Source organism: Sceloporus undulatus, chromosome 9 (genome assembly GCF_019175285.1).
Source record: "Sceloporus undulatus isolate JIND9_A2432 ecotype Alabama chromosome 9, SceUnd_v1.1, whole genome shotgun sequence".
NCBI lineage: Eukaryota > Metazoa > Chordata > Lepidosauria > Squamata > Phrynosomatidae > Sceloporus > Sceloporus undulatus.
In genome coordinates, this window is record NC_056530.1 from 21,440,843 (window position 1) to 21,460,273 (window position 19,431).

A 19,431-nucleotide genomic window follows, 5' to 3' on the forward strand; every position below is an offset into this window, starting at 1 on the left:
CCAGTTTCAACTGCCATTAAAAACCAGACAATCTGGTATAATTTATCCGCGTTGAATGTTCTTTTTTTAAACTTCTGAGAAATGGAATGGAAATGAAATATGAAGTGTCCTTCTTAGAATAAATGCAGGAAGAGGTATATGTGTGTGTTGGGGGGGAGCCCAATTCTCTCTTTTCTTCCCCCACTGCCATGTCTGCCCGATGCCATCTGTGTCTCCAGACTGGAGTTTAAAACTTGGCACATGAGTGTGCACTGTGGTGTCTGACCAGCTTGATAATTGCTGCTAGAGGCAAAATAGTCAGAGCTGGTGAAAACACGCTTGTGCCTTGCTTGAGGAATACGATGAAGTGGGTGTAGTGAGTAACGGATACCGTTCTCTTGGTAGCAGTTATCGGCTCATTCGCAAGCATATGCAATATATCTAATTAACCCCGTTCTCCAACATGAGAAAAGAAAGGCATGCAGTGCCTTGAAATACCAGTCTGGCTGGTAAATGCCCAAGACAGAGGGAAGACTTAACTCTTGCAGCCCAGCAGATTGCCTAGGATGTTGTCACAGGGTTCAAGTGCCTCTCTGCCATCAATTGGCCAGATGTACAAGAGATATGAAAACTCGTATTTTCCCTTTTTTCTAGTAAACAAATGGAAAAAAACCCCAACCTTTTCCAGAACACAATGGAAAATATTTTTCCAGAAAGGTGGGGGAAAGTTCCCCAGGGGGAAAAATGGTTTGTAAGCTAATTTTTACAGTCTTTTTACTCCCATGGCAATGGGATTAAAGCATGCAGTTTCTTGGCTTGAACTTGTGCTCCCTCTCTCCCTAATGGTATCCAGTGCCCATCACACAAAGTACCTATGTCTCTTAGTCTAATGGTATTACCACTCACACCAAGTATGTATATGTATGTATTGATGGATTTGTGTATCATGGGAGTCTCCTTCCTACATTCTCCTCCAGGCAAGCATAAACTGGAACCCAAAAGAATTAGTGGTTGCACAGGTAAACTTGTTGTGAGCATACCACCTTTACCAATGAAATGCTCTGGCTTACCTTGCTGGGCCTTTAGTTGAAAAGAACCATTAAATGTTTCCAGTGGAATAATCAAGGGGCAAATTATCTTGAGCTATTGATTAAATACAGTATGTTCTGTCATAAAGGCTAGCATTTTTTTGCAGATAAAAAAGCCAGGCCACTGAACTCTGTATGCGATGCCACATTCTTTCCTTCTGCAGAGTTTCGATACGTGAATGTAGTGAACAGCAAACAGTACTAGAAATCTGAGAGCTGAATGGCTGGCAGAGGATTTTCAACATTTCTAAAGTTGTTAATTGCCTTGACATCTAGAAGAGTGGGAGCTTGGCTAACCACAGTGGCCCTGCAAAGCTTGCTGTCAGGATATTGCTTTGGCTGTGCAAAATGGCTGCCTCTTTTGTGTTTTTTATACTGTACTCTCATGGTGCCTGCTAAATGGCCCTTGGTTGGTGGCTTCTAGTTACCAGACACAGGCAATCTTTTGCAGTGAGAGGTTGCTTATTTAGCTGCTCCACTGTAGCCAGTGAAAGTAAGAGCAAGTTTTCAAGTCTTCTCACCTGGCTGCCAGAAAGCAACTGTGACGGATGGGTCTTCTAGGAATGTGCTGTCTGCAAACTCATGCTGCTTTAGAGATTTTGTACCAGATGCTGCTGCCTGCTTCCCTCATGCACAGCTTGTATATAAATGTATGCCTGTGTGTAAAACACACTAACACAAAGCTAAATGTACCATCTTCTCAAGGAAATGAGCTCTATAGTGACAATCCCTGGGCTCCAAGAAGAAAGTGGGATGCGCAAATTGAACCCTCTGGTGTAAAATCAGATGCAAAAGCAAATGTGAATCAAGCACTGGCTGAGATCCTATATCATTGCTGGCAACCGTAAATCTCAGAACTGTAAATTCCTCTGGCAGACTGCTCTTTCTGCCCCTCTACACAACCCCAGCTGATGGCTCTGGGACACATCTATGCAACTATTCTGCAGTGGGGGAACCCCAAGCATCAGCTGGCCACTGTTTTGCAGCCAGGAGAAAATAAGAGTCTTTCCCCCTCCTATCCTTTTATTCCCGGATGTAAATCTCAGCCAGATTTTGCCTGGAATCCCCTTCCTGCACAGACCACCAGAATATGGGTTGGACCCTGGTGCCATCAGCTGGGAGAGTTATACAAGGAGATGTAGGATACATCCTTTCACAACAACCTTAAACGTGGTGCTGTAAAGGATGATATAATTTTTCTGGTGTTGCTGCAGGCTCCTTTGAGTCTCTTTAGCATGGAAGGAATTCTATATTAATCAGTTATGAGGATGATGGGTGTTCCATGCGAGAATTATTCCTGCGTCTGAAGCCCTTCGCCTTTCCAAAAGGCACAAGTGAGCCATAGCATTAAAAATGAATCTGTGGAAAGTGCACACAGCCTCATTGCATTTCTTTCTTACCGTTGGTTTTGCTGTATCATAAACAGAATTTGGTAGGTCCTTGTGGGTTGGCAGTTTCATTTTGTAGGGTTCCAGTAACCCATCCTGAGTTTGTATTACATATGTAAAGAAGCTCCTTGAATATCAATCTTGCTGTTTTTATTCCCTTTATTGTTCACCTGTGTTCAGAGGTGGTTCTGTGTCTGGCCCTTCCCAGAAGCACCAGCCATTGTGAGCGAGATTTCCATTGCTGCACCATACTTCGACCTTCATACACAACATATGTCTAAATCAAATTAACCTGAATTGGTTTCAGACCTGTTTGGCTAAAGATAAGGTGGCTCAACTTTCTGAAAAGCTCCTAACTGCTTCATAGTTCAGGGTGGCCAGTTTCTTTCCCCCCACCACCCAGTTTTCTTTCTGATACTTAAATCTCCCTGTTGTTGTGACTCAGGAGACAGGCTCATTAACAGAGTGGGAGAGCACTTTTTGAACTTGGAATGCTAGTTGAGCAGGCTTAGATGTAATGTATGTGCCCCTTTGCCCTAATTCCAAATTCCTCTGCCAAGTAAACTCACGTTCTGTGTACACTGAATAGAGCCAAACTTCAGCAGTGAACACAGCACTGGATTTGAGCCCAGGCTTGGATTCACAACTGTGTTTTTCCTAGGTCTTCAGTCTGTTCATACCTGGGCTCCACTTTCTGCTCATCCATGTATGCCTATGTCCTTAATTTTAGACATATATTTTTGTGTGATGCAAGTGCTTTTGGTGGAGATCCACCATAGATCAGGCCACAACTCAGTGGAGGGTCACAGCCTGACAGTTAAAGACAAATACAGTGGTGCCTCGGGTTACGAAATTAATTCGTTCCGCCATTCCTTTCGTAACCCGAAATTTTCGTAACCCGAAACACTTTTCCGTTAGCACCGGAGAGCCTATAGCTGCACTTTGCAGCATTTGAATTTCGCGCCGAAATGAATTTCGTAACCCGAAAAATATTTCGTAACCCGAAACAGTTTTTGCCAATCCAACTTTTTCGTATCCCGGAAATTTCGTAACCCGATCATTTCGTATCCCACGAGGCACCACTGTACTCTGGTTGTGGCCTACTTGCACCTTATATTCCCTCATCTGTAAAAAGAGAAAGGAACTGATCTTCTTCACAGGCTGTTGTGAGGGCAAGCCAGGAGTCTAAACAAGGAATTCAATGCAGATACCTCTGGGGCAGATGAATGCTACTACCTCCAGTTATCATGTGAATTCAAAGTCCTTCTGAGTGAGGGAGAATGTCATTTTAACTACACATGTGGAATATGACTTGCAGAATCATTTTTATTAATACTAACATAAAAAAAGCATAACAGGACAAATAAGTTATATCACATCAAGCCACTACTGGAGTATTTTAATCAACATACTGTATTCCAATTTTCTTCTGGTGTATACATTATTGAGGCCATGAGTACAGTAAGTAAACTTAAAATGAATTTTCCCAGAACTTCAAAGCTCTGATGGAGGGCCTTGTAGAGAAAGAGTAAGGGCTTCTCAGTAGGTCCTAGACTTTGAAAGTCTCTCCTTGGAGAGGCTGGAATGGCCCCCTTTTTGCTGTCCTTCCAAAAGCAAGGTAGGCTTTTAGAATTAAAAGCTTTGAACAAAAGAGATGTAAGAGCTCTACTGTTTTAAAATGTTATACATTTTTACAAGTGTATATTTTAAATATGGTTAATAGTTTAATTTGGTTTTAATGCTGACTTTTCATATGTTTTTCAATTAGAATTTTTTTAATGTATAAGCCACCTTGAGTCCCAGGGAAAAGGCAGGATATTTGTGCAGATGATGGTAGTCCATTGATTAACAAAACCACCTCAGAATCATTCTGGAAGCTGTAGTCAACACTTAAGAGGATGCTTTATTAGGGAAATTTGTGAACAGGGGAGGACCTTACTAAGACCCCCCCCCTTCTCTAGAAACCATATTGTTCCTGTATCTCACTCACTGCTTGATACTGTTAGAGGAAGTCCAGCAATGTCCGGTTAATCTCACCAACAAAGGCCTCCGGTGGTTTACAGGTAGGCAAGTGTACTGCTTCAAAGCATGCAGAGGAAGCCACAGAGTCATCACAACTTCCCTTCTGTGGGATGAAAGAGGCCATGGCAAACGTAGCAGTTCCGGTCTCTATTATGGCTGAGCACAACTTGTTTCATATTAGCAAGCTCACACACCTTTTGTAGCATTACAACAAAATATGTGAGGTAGGTTAGGCTGACAGAGCAGCTGGCCCAAGTTCATCCAGTATGCTTTGTAGCTGGGCAGTGATTTTAAACTGGGTCTCCCCATTACTATCCTGCCCTTAGGCAATACTCCCTCCCCTTCAGCCCCCCCCCTTCCCCACTGAAGTCTACAGTTTGTGTATAATATGGGTCAACCTATTGTCTGTCATGCCTTCTTTTAGCTGTGGTTTTATGATGCGTTATGGGATAGCATGCAGATGTTGTTGGCACACAAATAATTAAGAGATGCTCCGAACTCTTTCAGACTGCTTTCGAAGCTGCTGATGAGGGACTTCCTGGCTCTGAAATAGCAGAACTTGGAAAAGTGATCCTGCTGGGTTGGGCGATCTGAGGACTTGCTGTCCAAAAAAGTAACATTTCCAAGCTCTGAAACAGCTCCCTTTTTGAAGTGGGTCTCATTTGATGGTAAGATAAAAGTGATGGGGTTGGACTGGGTGTAAAGGAAGTACTCATTTCCTCCCCACGTAAAGAGGTGGCTTGGGCTAGAGATGGCTCCCCGCCTTTTAAAAAATTCTTGCTCGCACTGATTAGCTGGAATGGAACAGACTGAAGGGCTTACTCTTCCCCATCCGTCGTGCCCCTTATCTCTTCCCCCTGTCACCCTCCATTATCAAGGTAACTGCTTAACAGGCTTTCTCTTCTTATAATCTGGCTGATCCAGGCAGGGGACCTGTCACAACCTGGTGTGTGTGGCATTTGTCATTCCTCCCGCTAGCAGGCTGGGATCCTAGGCTCTTGGCCACTTGCCTTGTGGGAAGAAGCTGGCAGCTTGGCCTCCCCTCAGTATTAATCTGTCTGCTTGCTCTTCTTCCTCATCAGAGGGCCTCTGTAAATGCCAGTTTATCTGGCTCCCTGGCACATACGGGACTGGAAACGTCCTGAAGAAAACTCAAGATTATGTGTATGGAGATGGAAATAATACATAAAGCAAGGGTGGAGAGATGGGAGAGGCTATGGGGCTGTGTTAGCCCCCTTGGAGACTTTGGAGGGATGACCCCCACCACACACACACAGAATTACAAATGATTTGCCCCAAATGCTCTCTGAGGGGCATGAGGGCATTTTTACCATGTTTTTACCCACTTGGGCCATTTTAGCACCTTCTGTTCATCTCTTGTTTTTTACATTGTCCTGGGCTTACAATGGCCTGGGAAGACACACAAATATGTGAAAATGACCCCATGTTCCCTGGAGAGTATTTAGGGGCAATTGTTTTGGAAAACTCCATTTTTACTCCTGGAGGGGGCAAGAAAAATGACTGCAGGTCTACATGGTGCTTGTGGAAGTGAAGCCCCACTCTACACAGGTAATATCAAATGTCTCCCCTTGGCCTTTTCTTTCTGTACTCTGGGAGCTCTGTAAATTTCTAGTCAACTGCTCAAATAGAAAATTGCAGAACTTCAATTTTGCTTTTAAAAAACTCAGCAAGTTTGTCAGGCTTCATTTTTCGTTCTTTATGCAGTGGATTGAGCCAGCTTTCTCCTGTTTTTCATTGTGTGTGTGTGTCGGGGGGGTGGTTGTGTTTTAGAGGTAAAGAAAAAGGTAGCACTTTCTGAATACAGATGTAAATACTGTACAGAACCCATATGAGCTTTTATATGATGCTTTATTTTATTGTTATTGCACCCTTCCTCCCAGGATCTCATGTGAATGGCCTACAGGGTTCTTCCCCTCCCAGCAACTTCTTGAATATTTCCAACAGTCCTGTGAGGTAGGTTAGGTGGAAAGAGACTGCCTGGAAGTCACTTGATGAGCTTTATGGTTAAACTGGGATTTTGAAACCTTGAACTAATTCTCTAAGGCAGGGGTAAAGTGACCAAAAGCCATGAATATATGACCCAGGACTTTCTGGTAACAGCTCTGCAGTGGGGACTGTTAGAACAATGGCTTACCTAAGGTGAAGCATGGATGGATGGATGGACTGTGAACATTGTGGCTCTACTGAGGCTTGACTCAAGAACTTTACCTTCGGATTCTTTATCTCAAGCCATACCAGCTCTCTGAAGATCTGGTAAGAATTATACCAGTACTGAACTGGGTGTGTGTCTGGATGGATCCAGAGGGAAATGGTTGACCCTTTGCCATGGCCATAAAGATTATGCATACTCATAAAGGCACTCTGGAAGCAGCTTCTGTGGCTGTTCTGTAGGGAGCCCTGCGTGAGGTTTAACAGGGAGTGGATGTAGTTTTTTGAAAACTCTCAAAACAAGGGTGGGGCCCAACTTGGAAGAGCAATTAAAACAGTGCCAGGAAAGGTGCGGACATGCTTCTAAGCATTAAAAGGAGCAAATGGCTTGTAGTGCTGGCAATGGGAAGGAATTCTTGAGCCCCTTTTCACAGCCACTGCACCTGACAGTTCCTTGGAACCAAAAACCAGACTGATGTACAGTGAAGCCATTGGGCTGGGAAGCTGTCCAGATCTTGTGGAAATGATCTCCCTCATGAGTTATTCTCCTCCACCACCTCCATCCAAACATGGACACACCACCAGCTTTTTATAGTGATTTGAGTAATACAAATCCTGCCTCTCAGGAGAGGACAGTTACACATGGAGGTGGGGGTGAAATCTGGAGACCATTGGTCCATAAGCCAAGCATGTAAATAAAGTAAGTAAATTAAAAAATAAGCCAGAGGAAGAGCCTGGGTGGGTTGATTTGGCTAGCAAGTCAAAGCATTCTCTGAAATGCATTTGACAGAACTTCGTTCCTCCTACCCTGATGTTTCTCAAATTAGGTATGATTCATCTCTGGCCTCACCTTTTTCAACACACTAGGGCAAGTAACAGCAGGCATCCTCCTAGTAGCTTGAAATGAAGGTGTGTATATATAGCTGTATAAATTCATCCATCTGCCCACTTCCAGCACAACAGAAGCTTCTTTTTCATGGCAGTTCCATTCATGTGGCTGTGGAATGACTATGACATTCATCTCTCTTCTCTCCTGCCTTTCAGAGAAGCCCCATAAAGTTACACTTGTGAATATTTGCTCCTTTGTAGTGAAGTACAAGGGGTATGTTTGATGGTGTTGGCACCTTTTCTAGTTTACTTTGAAACTGCTCAATTAGTTGCCTATAGAGAATTCTGGCTTGCCATAGGTGAGTGGCTGTTGCCAAGCCTGGAGCTCCTGGTATAACATTTGAAGACCCACAACAAGTTAGTGCTTATTGAAATGAATTCGTCTAGCATTGTTTGTGCCCAGAGAGTGCATAATTTGCTCATGTGCTTGCACAGTCACAACATTTAGGAAGAAACAAGTAGCAATCAAGTTTCTTCTGGGTTAAGAGTTGGCACTTGGCAATTGGGTTCTACTAATAGCAATAAATGTTGGAGGAAGAGGTATGTTCCTCCATTAAAAGCCTGGAAATGTTACTTTTGGAGACCACCCACTTCCAGAATCCTCCTGCCAACATGGCCATTGGCTGTGCTGCCAAATTTGGTGATTGAGCTCTCCTATTTCTCTAGTGCATCTTAGCCGCCACCACCCCTGAAAATAATGGCTCAAATGACTAGCTAGAAATGATGTCACATTACTTCCCCTGCACTGCAACACGATGGTATTGGAAATACCTCTGATCCCGTCACAGTTGCCCTCCCTTGCATTAGTCACTGTCATCATCCCAAACACACCTTGGCAATGCCTGGACCTTTTTATTCCTGGTTATAGCAACTCTCCCTGCATCTCTGAAAGGTAGCTTATTTTTGTTTTCACAAATGAAAAAACCTAGAGGTAGAGCTTGCACCCAGGGCCCCGTACATGCTTCAGAAGGACATGCCTGAGTTTGCCACTGCAAATAACTTTTGGCAGGAGCTGCAGCTAATCTTGGCTGCATTTTTTGTGTTTGACAGACTGCATATATTTGCATACGCAAGCCTGTTCCTGTAATTCACATATTCCGAGTTGCTGTTAAGATGTTCCAAGTGTGTGTCCCAGACATGGATGGGTCCTCAAGCCCAACCAGACCTATTCACTCCATTACTTGTCAAAAGATAACCTAGTATATGCATCCCACCATGGATCTTACATTATTATGCTATGCGCTTTACCTGTTTCCTTGACGATTCTGGATCTCCTAGAGACATGGTTGGTTCACAAGTGAGACAGTACTGGCCCCTGAGCCCTTTAAACCAATCTCTGTAGCCTGTACAAAACAGGCTGGATCCACTGATGCTCTTGATACAATGGGGGAACGCCAGGTTAAGGAGGCTGCCGGGGCGTAGTTTGGTTCTGGCCCTGTTTGAAAGTAGGAGCTAATCACAGGGCTTAGTGCTGTTGGGTTTCAGCATGTTCAAATGAGCACCTACTGGTTGTCCTCCGCCCTCACCCTTGGGGGTTTTGGATTGATCCTACAGGGAGGTCTCCTACCACCGTCCTTTGCAGACTTTTTCTGCTGCAGCAAAAAGATGGTGCGAGACAGAACTAACAGGAGTACCAATGCGGATTTGGGACCCTCCCTGTTGATTTGTGTCTCGCATCATCTTTTTACTCTTCTCCCCTTCTCCATTTGGTTTTCTGAGTTTAAGCTTCATCTTCTGAAGGAACAGATTTCCCAGCGGCCTAAGTAGTCTGTCAGACACTGAAAGGGAGTACAGTATTTGAGTTGGAGTCTACAAATCTGAAAAAGGTTGGTGTGCCTTTTTCTGTAAACTAAGCCTGAATCCCCAGAATCCTCTAGCTGGCATGGCCAGAATCATATATGGGAATTGTAGTGGCAGGAAAATAACTTCCAGGCTCTGGGTCTAACTAGAAAACTACAGCTGAAGCTGTGTGAAGAAGGACTGATAAAAAAGAGTAAGGCTCAGTTGTCTGAAGCAAACAAAAGGAAAGGTCATATCGTAGCTTAAAAGCAAGTATCAAACTTATCCTAGTTGTTGCTTGTTCTGGATGATCTGGAAAGGTGCAGTAATGCCAATGGCTTGCTTGCTTTGGTGGAGGAGTCCCTTTTCCCCATAACATCCTTGTGCTCCTTGTGTTGGAAGGTGGATTAAATAAGCCCATCAGTGGCCAGCTGACCATTTGAGATTTGTTAAAGGCATCCTTCCCTAGCTCATCATCCTCATGGTGGGTTGGACTGCAACTTCCATCATCCCCAGCCAGCAGGGCCATTTGTCATGCATGATGGAGGTTGGAATCGACACACTTGAAGCAGGTTGGGGAAGGCTGCGTAAAAGAAGCCCTGGCATGTTTACTTGTTGACAGCAGCCAGTCCAACTGCAGGTGCTTCCCACTTCCCCTTTGGCTGGCAGAAAGTTCCGGTCTTTTCTGTTTTGGTATCTTACGAATAGCAAATTTTGGCTTTGCTCCCCACACAAAACTCTTAATTTGGCCATTTCAAGATATTTTTGACTGTAGGATGTAGCAAATTGAGGCATCTTTTTATACCTACCCTCCCAGTCCCACACTTGGCCACGCTGTTGTGACCGAGGTCATACTTGAAATCTAGTTTGTCAGTAAGTAAAGGAACAAGCTCATCCACCTCCACACACCCTCCCATTCCTGCCATCCTTCCCACCCAAAACGTCAGGGTTCTTGCACAAAACCAGCACTTGGGAAACTCCTACTCTTCTGAAGGCTTTTTTTCACAGCCCTTCCTTTATCCCTCTTTTAGTTAGTTACAAGGTTCCTCTTTTAGCATCTGGAAGGGAAGTTGGACTGAAAGATGGAAAGCCGCTCCCAGGAACAGTGTTGTTCACCTGTCACTCAGCCAGGCCTGGCCTTTTCCTGCACAAGTCACTTGGATTTCTCAGCCTTTCACATTCCTACCAGTCTTAGGGCTGGTTTGGAAGTTAGCTTGGAAAAGAAGGTGGTATGGGGCACAAAGGAGACGTTGGCCTTTTTTAACCACATACCTCTTTTGCTCCCTGATATGACCCAAAAGCCCAGAGAACCAGAGGAAGAGAAGTGTCAGCCTCAGGAGTCAGTCCCTCTGACCGCTCTCTCAGGAGGACTTTGTGTCCTGGAAGTGTCAGAAGTTGCTGGGCAACAGAGCAGATTATCCATAGGTCTCTTCTTTGACCTTCCAGGTTAATGAAACAGCCATGCTTGCAAAAGCTGCCTCCAGTACATTGTGATTCGGGAGCTTTGTGGGTGGGATATGGCTTTCTTGTTCCTTCTCTCCCCACCAGCCACCCCTCCAAAAAGCAGTGGGGGCAGCAAGGAGGAATGGAAGAAATACAATATTTTTTGGCTTCTTGACTAGTCTGCAGTTGTGTTTAAGGCAGTGGAGGTGGGGTTGTGCTGTGTTGCAGCAGCCAAGCTGGGATTCAGTCCAGCAAACCTCCAGGACAGAGCAGGAGCATGAATAATGGCAGCCGTCAAGGGGATGCAATGAAGGCCCTCCCTGTTCCTCTTCATCCAGATTGGAGGTGGACAACGCCATTTGACTGAGCAAGCTTTTTAAATCTTCCTTGGTTCAGTGGGTGACACAGTTCTGAACCCTGTCATCTTGAAGGCTGTGTGAACCTGTGAAGCCATCTTTCTTTCTTTTTAAAAAAAGAACTTAATTCAAGAAGAGCTGAGTGATGTGCCAGTGTTTCACAAGCTTTGCTGCTCTGTATGTGTTACATTTCTAGCTCCTGGAACCATGGCCTAGTTGCTCATGCCAGCTGGGACAGGGGTTGAAAACATCTTGAAGGGACAGAGGTTGAGAACCACAGAGGTAGTAGACAGACAGTGTTGGGTCTGGCCTTCACATTTCCTGTTCAGCCATGAAGACCCCTGGGTGATCTTCACTCATAGATGACAAAACCTGAAGTCCTACTTGGTTGCACATAGCGTCCAAATTCCATGTGTGAGATTTCTCTGTGGTTCCCCTGTCACCAGCCTGAGGACTCATCACCTCTCTGTGATAGCCTCCTTCGACAGCCGTTATGTAGCTAATGGAGAGTGGAAATGATTGGAGAAGATTTGGCTATGTTCCCATAGCCAGGCCCTGGGCAAGGACATCTTCTGCCAACATCTACCAGGGGCCTCTGGAGATCTCTGTGGATAATGTCATCAGTCTGCATCTGACTGTGGGGACTTATCCAGGTGCTTCTCAGAGGCCCTCCACCAATTATAGACAGGCCATTTGAGGGTGGCTGTTGCAGTGCCATAGTGAAACCTGGGGAAGAGGCAGCTTTGCTCATTGCAGAGAGAGGGAGGGAATACCAACCTCCACAATGAGCAGAAAAAGACACAAGCGTAAAGTTCAATTACATTTGCATGTGTCACAAACAGGATACAAGCCATAGAAAGCTACTTTTAGATATGGTCTGATTGTTGTTACTTACTTAGTCCAGAGGTAGCCAAAATACAGACCTAGATGTTGCTGAACCACAACTCCCTGCATGACTTTGCCATTGATTCTGCTGGGTAATGGTGATGGGAGCTGCAACCGAAGTTCTAGCACAGTGTGGTCTTCTTTAAACAATTTTTCGAATTCCAGACAGATAAGTCCTTACTATCTCCTGCTTCCTAAAATCGTATTAATGATAAGACCTAGGGATTGTAAGGGCCTCCAGATGTTGTTGAATTGAACCTTCCAACATTTCTTGCAACCAGCAACATCTGGATAACTGTGTAATTCCATCCATGTTTTCATGGGATTGACTGGGGATTGAATCTGGGGCCCTTTGTGTCGCAAATCATGTGCTCTTGCCACTGACTTTCACTCCTGTCTCTCAACATATCTTACATGGTAGCTGTAAGGATGTGTGCATTGCCCTAAACAGGATTTGACAAGACCAGGTTTAGAATTAAAAAAAAAAAAAAAGGTGGGGGGACAAGGCTTCTCCCCTTAAAACCTGAGCAGCTCCTCATTTCTTTGCCCTGTCCTTGAAATACAGGGATCCAAGAACAAATGGGGAAGAGGAAATGCAGGGTTGGGGGTCACACATAAATTACTAATTTTGTTTCCCCTTCATCTTCTCTCCTAAATCGAATAACTGGAAATTTGTGTAGGAAACTGAAAAATCGGTTACGAAACAATTGATTTCAGAGTGGAATACTTAAAGTGGTGTTGCGAATGTTGCCTTGGAGCAGCCAATTTACACAGCTGCAAATTGTAGGTCCAAAATTCAAAGGTCATAATGCTACGGATGCTAGCGGCGCAGCTACTGTCTCTGGAATTGCAAAACAAGCCGTGCTCTTGGGACCCACTACTAGGCAAGTACATTCAAATGTTGCAGAACATCTTCCGGTCTTTCGATCCAGTAGTGCAAACTCTGGAGTTGGCCAAGTGTGTGGCTCTTGCAATGAGATAGCAGTGTGTGTGTGTGTCTTTCCATGTGTCTTTCACAGTTGCTGCCTCCATTTCCCCCCTGTTTCTCACTTGCCTGGAGTTTATCCACCTTCTGCACCAGATGAAATAACTGGATTAATGTTTGACAATGCACGCACACATACAGAGGCAACTGGCATGCATAAGCTGACATGGTGGCTTAATTTCATGCAAGCCCTTCATTTTCTGAAGCCCATGAAACTGTTAGAGAGTTTAGTATTATAAAGTTTAACTTGCTGTCCAAATTTATTGTGATTCCTGTTACATTATACGAGTTCTATTTCTTGGGCTTTTCATCTTCTGCCGAGAATCGTGAGCTCTGCATACTGCTTCTAAGCCCAGATAATAAAACCTTCATTTTGTTCAGTACCCTCTAGATGGTTTCAGCTTTCAACTTTTAATTCCAGCCCCCTCTCCCCCATTTTTCCAGCTGGCAAAAACTAGGGCATCCTTGGGTACTTTAGAGTGCTTCATCTTCTGTCTCCACTTCCAGCATCTCTGAATGCCTCAAGGCAGGAAGGCAGCGTTAAAAATAAACCCTAATAATAATAATCCAGCTGCGTCTCTAATATTCATTAAGAATAAAAGAATCTCAACTTTCAACTTGTGTAACTCTACTAAACTAAACAGTACAATTGTATGTAATGTTGTACATTCATTCTTTTTCTTTTTAATTATCACATATATTTCAATTGCTGTTCAAATTCCTGTTTTCTCTCAAAGTCCATGCCCGGCTCCTGATCTGGAGCATGTGCAGTTGGAGTGTCTGTATTTGTATAAATGTAAATAATGACGATCACAAGGGGAGAGATGAACATAATGGGGGTCTGTGTAAGCTCAAAGGTGGCCAGAGCCTCTGAGAATGCTCAGCTGTGGTTTCCAGCACAGCTTGGCCGGAGCTCCTAAAATAAAATACAATTAATAAAGATCTGGCTGTCTATCACTTACGCTTTCCGATTAGCAGTCCACATCAAGAGAAGCATGGTGGCAAATAGGCAAAGGTGTACAAAGTCCAGGCCTTATATGCCTTTATCTGCTATGGAATCCCATTATTATCAATTAACAAAAAGAGAGCAGCCTTAGAATAGACTTCAGTAGTGAAGAACTGCTTCGAAACATGGGTGGCATCTGCATTAATTGTGGGATGAAAGCTTCCATGGGTGATAGAGTGACATTACTGGATAAGGTAGAGGTATGCATGAGTTATCTTTTAGGTGAACTTTATGGCTACAAGGTGCTAGTGGCCAGCATGTGTTACTAGCCTTCCATCCCGCAAGTACACATCAGTCATTTGTGGATTAGCTGCCCCTCCCCATTTTGTTTAATGCCTGGAGGTAGTTTCTTGGAGCCATTTGTTACTCACCTTAGTGGCTAATTATAAGCTTGGATTAAAATATAATGGAGCAGACAAGCTGGTTAATGCTCAGGGCAACTGATAGGTAAGCATTGATAGGTAAGCATTGTTTTATTGTTGTATCCTTAATATAGATGCTGGATTCCTCATAACAGCGTTTTCCTTCCTAAATTAAGCTTCCTGGTAGAATAAAGAGAGAAGCTTAATTGTCAGCAGTAGTTCTGTAAGAATTCAAATGGGTAAGCATTTCTTTGTGCTTCACAACCCCATGTAGACCTATGTTCTAGTTTTACATCTCTGTCCGCAACTAGTTTCCTTGGAGGATCCACTTTGTGGCAAGCACACCTAGTGTACTTCCATTTTGTAAGGGCTGACATGCTGAAAACTTAGACACAACTGTGGCTATGTCTCCACACCTTTCTTTGTCTACCATTTTCCTATACATTGCCAAGATAAAGCTTCAGTTCATATGGCTGCTGGTACTTTGCTTAGTGCTTTATCTCTGCTCCCACTTGACTCCTCCTTCCACCAGCAAGACTGGCTTCGGTAATAAGGAATCTTCCAGGAGGAGAAAAGTTTAGCCTTCCTTCCTGACTGGGACTCCTGGTTTGTCACTAACCAGAGTCTGAATGTGGCCATTGTGATTAAGGGCCAGGAGCAAGATTTTCCAGTGCCGAAGTGTTGGCGAGGGTGTGCGCAAGGGAAGAACTTGCCGGAACGAGGCCCAGCTGAAACCAGGCCTGCTTAATTAGCTGCGTTGCTTTTCCTAAATGCCAAGTCACGCCCAATTTCAAAACAGCGCGTTTAAACTCTTATTAATTTTGGAACATTCCAGCGCCGCCTGCAGTATGACCTTAAGGCACGCTTGGCTTGGGAGAGCAGAACAGCAGCTCCAAAGGTTTCTCTTGTGTTTGACTTGTCTCCAAGGTTCTCTTTCAATTTCAGACGCAGTGTTTAATCTGGCCCCACCCCAGTCATGAGCCACTAAATAGTGGCTCGCACAGATTAGTTGGTAAGTGTGTCAGTGTTGCACACAGTGATTCTGCATGAAGTGGTTCTGCGTTTCCATATTTTATACCATTTGCACAATTTCCAATTTCAATAACAGTAGCAATAGCAATGGCAAGTACATTTCTTTACACTTAAGCACTCCCTAAGTGGTTAACAATGTGTAAGCCAATTGCCCCCAGCAAGCTGGGTACTCATTTTAGTGACCCTGTCTGGGATTGAATTCACAACCCTGTGGTTTGTGAGTGAATGGATACAGTACATGCATTTATTATTGTTATTATTATTATTTTCTTATATCCCACCTTTCTCCCAATATAACCACTGTGCCACCAGGGCTCTGGTTTCACTTAGTTTTGTTCTGGTTTTCCTAGCTGAGTAGCTGACAAGAAGCTCTCCTCTCCTCCAACACCACTCTAAATCATCTACAATCCCAGTAATAAAGCCCTTTCACAGGTGTTAAACTGCTGTGGCACAATGGCTAACAAGGTGAACTGTGCACCAGAACTCACTGGCCAAATCTCACTTCAGCCTTGCTTGAGTCATCCCACTCCTTAACTAGATGGTAGTAGGACTCCTGAGAGTGTATGGAAAGTGCTCCGAATCCTGGAAGTGCAGTATCAATGTTACTTACTGAGTTTTATGCCCTTGAAACAGTCAGCAACTCACCTGATGTGAACAGCACACCTTGCCCACTTAAGTGAACAGCCAAGCTGAAAATGAAGCCTTCCTCTCCCTTTGTCTCAGCTGGCAAATAAGTCCACAGAAGTTACTAGGGCATAAAAATGTTTTCTAGCTTGCCTTCTTGCACTTACCAAAGATTGTTTTGTTTGCACAATCAGGCATGGCTTGCAAGGCAGAAAACAAAAGAAGAAAAGAAAAGAAAAGGGGAAATGGCACTCTTGCCATTTCCAAAACCATCCCTTGCTTGGTCACCTGGCCGTGCCAGTTACTCACTAGAGGACACTGCACAAGTGTCTTCTGATCAGTCGCTGCCCATTATGCTTGATTGTGACTGAACCATAGAACCACAGATTTAGAAGGGACCACAAAGGCCCTCTGATCCAATTCCCTGCCATGTAGGAATGCACAAATGCACAAAAGATGCCCTTCCAACCTCTGTTAAAGGCGACTACCAAAGAAAGAGAGTCCACTACCCTCCAACAGAGTTTCTTCCACCATCAAACCACTCTTCACATTAAAATGTTCTTCGTAATGTTTAGGGGCAGTCTGTTTTATTTCTTTGTGTCATTTGAATCCAAATTCAAATTAGGACTGAAAGAATTGCAGCTGAGAATTGTGTCCCAAGGCCATGTAGGGAATCTGCAGCTGAAGGGAGAACTGTCCTGAAGGTTTCCACCCCTTACCCATTATAATACTATGGCATCTCCCCAAATGTTGAGTGCAGAAGAGCCCCACGATACTCATGTTGACTGTATTTTTTAAATGTTGCATATCCGAGCCAAATGGTATGCACCCCAAGTTCCTTGAGGCAATAATCAAAGTTGCTTGGCTTTGGATGAGGCATGTCACTCTAAACCTGGTAATCCCATGGCTTGGCACTTACAAGAATGAGCTCTGTGCTTATGTATTTCCCATTGCAGATTCCACGTCAGGAAGTTGCTTCCTTTTTGATCAGACTGCAGTCTGCCACTACCACCAGATTAGCAAACCATGATTTGAGTATGCTTTCTCAATCAGGATTGCAAACCAGCTTGAACCTGTGCTTAGTGATCCTGTTTGAAGAGCAATAGGAAGCATAGTTTTCCTGTTTGTATGAGTTGGAAGGGAGCCCCCAAGGGAAAAGTCCATTTCAATAATCTTAACCATGGTTTGGGACAGTTCTGAACCAGGTCATCTGTGGTTCTATGATCATTTGAGAGGCTTTGGGGTTTGAGGTTGAATAGGACCTTCAAGACGGAGGCTAGATATCAGAGGCTTTGGAGATGTAGTACGTTGTTTTAAAACTTGCCTTGATCTATGTTTAAAAGGGATATTGTTTTCTTTTATTCACCCATAGGAATAATTAAAGTAGCCCTTTCACTCTTGGAAGCTGGATTCACTTGGAGCCAACTGAATGGATGTTACTCTGAATCAGAGCAAAGCAGCTGGTTTTGTCAGGGACTCTGGAGTCGGTAGATCTGTCATTAATGCTGGAAACTGTAGGAAGGCTTTCAAAGACCAGAGGGAAATGCCTGCATTCCAGGAACAGGGCAGACCTTAATGGCTTTAAAGTATGTGGAGCTCTTCAGACAGAACACAGCAAAATGCCCCCCCCCCCCCCCCAATAACTCTGTGCTTTTGGCTAGGCAGCCTACATTGCAGCTTGCGATTTAACGGTTGCAGCGAGCCATATCGGCATGCCCCATTTCACACAATTCTCCTAGCCGCAGGTTTGCACCTTATGCCACTAGCCGTACTGAGCACCTGGGAGGGGTTGGTAAGTAGTCACCAGTGGCTTGTGAGAACTGGCTCCAAGCCACTGGGGAAGGACATTTCTGCCAGGTAGAAGAGAGTTTGTTCTTTGTGGGTCTCTCAGATGGTTCATGAGGGGCTTGCCAGTTCAAGCTCTTCACCACTATGCAACCTGTGAGGTTGAACTGGGGGCTGGACAACAGAAGCTATTGTTAACCCAGAATACCTTTGTTTTCTTTCCTCCCTCTTGGTCCTCCAAGGTCTAATTTTTCCAAAAGCCTTTGCAACCCAGTATTTAATTATTGGCTGAGAAAGCTCCATGCCCACCAGCTGTGTGCCGATTTAAGCCTGTAAAGGCACACAGAGACATTCTGAGAACCTGCTCCTCCGCTTTGGAATTGTTTTCCCCTGACACTTGCCAAAAACTGAACCTGCACATCTCTTTGGAAATTCTGGTGTAAGATGTGTGTTAATGAAAAATAGCTTTTAATGGCCAGGGTTTAGGAAAGATAAATAGTGGCAGCGTAACAACTGAGCAACTATTTCCATTTGTCATTAGACTTTTGCGGCTTGTGCTTCTTGAGTAAAAAAAAAAAATACCCTGCCACCACCACCTGATTCCAGTGTCACTTTGCAAGCCACTTTGAAACACATGGACTGAGTTTGAAACAGAGGGACTTAAAATGTAGTGTGAGTGAAATCTGCTCTTTAGAATGTCTTTTAAAATCATACTGATTTATCTTAAAATAGCTCTTTGTACCCCAGACAGTATGTTATTAACCCACCTTCAGCCCTTGGAGTGGAACATGTTATAAAGTCAATAAATGTGGCACAAATGCCTTGCATTGACATGGATGTCTGGCCTAGTTACATGTTGCATCTCAACCTAGTTGCATCTCAGTCACATTGGGTTTGAGAAACCCTTCACCACTTTGTGTACATGGACCTAAAATTATTGTGGCAATACAGATTTGAAACTTGAATGAAGTGTTATGTAATGTTACAATTGTTATGTGGCTGCTACTTTTTGGATTAGGTGGGTGAGCCTGTTGTTGGGAGACCTAGATGAGCATGCAGTTTATTTCATTTTATGAACCCCAAAACACACATTGCTACAGTGAGACTTTAATTTAAGACTGGCCAATTGTAAAGAGGGCACAGGTCATTTCTCTTTGCTGTGGTCACCCAGCAGGCTACACACAACACATTTCAGTGCACCCCAAAGTCACACAGAATGTCACTTCTGGCCACCATTTTGACCAGTGTTTTTACTTTTCTGGGGGTCTGCTTAGGGGCGATTGGGAAGCAAACCACTAGCTTTTGGGGTGGTTTGAGAAGATTTGGTGGGTGTCTTGGTAAGAAAAAATTGGCCCAATTTTTAAAGAAAATATTGGGGGTTTTCTGGAGGTCTTAAGGCAGTGATGGCAAACCTATGACACTCATGCCAGAGGTGGCACTCAGAGCCCTCTATGTGGGCACATGTGCCATCACCCCAGCACAGAGTTTGTTACTAGAAAGCCGGAGGGATGTGGCACTTTGCAATAAATAAGTGGGTTTGGGGTTGCAGTTTGGGCACTCGGCCCCTAAAAGGTTCACCATCACTGTCCTAAGGGCCCCGCTTTGCCCACCCCTGCTTTATTTGGTGGTTACCGCAAAGA

The 19,431-nt window shown here is 44.2% G+C and overlaps 1 protein-coding gene and 1 long non-coding RNA gene across 5 annotated transcripts in view; both read left to right on the forward strand.

Moving 5' to 3' along the window:
* ACTN4 (actinin alpha 4) overlaps positions 1 to 19,431 on the forward strand; it is an 87,423-nt gene that overhangs the window by 21,268 nt on the left and 46,724 nt on the right. The gene's annotated exons all lie outside the window — the stretch shown is intronic.
* Positions 6,328 to 19,288, forward strand: LOC121915174. The gene is made up of 3 exons (XR_006100659.1): positions 6,328 to 6,751; positions 12,678 to 15,362; positions 17,379 to 19,288. It is a non-coding gene; the product is annotated as an uncharacterized LOC121915174 (long non-coding RNA).